Source organism: Zalophus californianus, chromosome X (assembly GCF_009762305.2).
Source record: "Zalophus californianus isolate mZalCal1 chromosome X, mZalCal1.pri.v2, whole genome shotgun sequence".
Classification (NCBI taxonomy): Eukaryota; Metazoa; Chordata; class Mammalia; order Carnivora; family Otariidae; genus Zalophus; species Zalophus californianus.
Window position 1 is genome coordinate 2751472 of NC_045612.1, and position 934 is coordinate 2752405.

General features: G+C 40.4%; 1 pseudogene; it reads right to left on the reverse strand.

The window, feature by feature from the left end:
- Positions 1–238: 238 nt before the first annotated feature.
- On the reverse strand, positions 239–376 carry LOC113931659 (annotated as a pseudogene).
- Between the last annotated feature and the right edge of the window lie 558 nt (positions 377–934).

A 934-nucleotide genomic window follows, 5' to 3' on the forward strand; every position in this document is an offset into this window, starting at 1 on the left:
CCTGTAACAACACCAGGCCCCTCCCACGACGGGCAGATCAGCAAAGCAGGGTGTGAAGGCACTACTCTCCTGGCTTGTTTGGGCACAAAAGGGACCACAGAGGAGGAGCTATATCAGGTTAGGGTTCCTGTTGCAACTCCAAGGTTTTCATCAAAAGGTGTTTGAAGGTGGATGCACCAGGAGCAGGACATTTGAATGTGACTCTACAGTTATTTTATTATTTTAATTATTTTTTTAAACTTACAGCAAGAATTACTATCAAAACTCCACTCACTGGGCCAGAGACCCTGTGGTACCCTCCAGTAGCACACTGCCTACACTTGTGAGTTTATCGGCCAGCCAGGGGCCTCAACTCCAAGCTCTAACAATCTTCAGGACTCTACAAAGTTTTTAAAACCCGAGCATGCCCTTTCCACCCCATAGGGCTTTCTTGCTCTCTATTCTGTACATCCACATTGGCAAAAGAGATTTTTTTTAATGTTCTTAATAAAGATCCCCCTGCCAATGGAAATAAATGTTCACATTATATTTTGGCACTACAATGGCTTCACTTGCTTTACAATTTTTGTTTTATTTATTTATTTTTTATTTATTTATTTTTATTTTCTATTATGTTCAGTTAGCCAGCATATAGTACATTAGTTTTGATTTAGTGTTCAATGATTCATTAGTTGCGCATAACACCCAGTGCTCATCACAACACGTGCCTTTTGTTTTAAATGATTAAAATAGCTTGTGTGAAAGTGTAAAGTAATTTTCAGTTGTATATTACTATTTTCCACTCTGCTTGAAAACCACGGATTCAAATATCTTAGGGTATGAGTAGGTCAATGTGCAAAGCCTTGGGGAGGCTAAGGTGAACAGTGGAAACCAGAGGCTTCCTGGCGCCCAGGTGGAACTCCTTTCCAATCAGACAGAGAGGAAACACAAACAA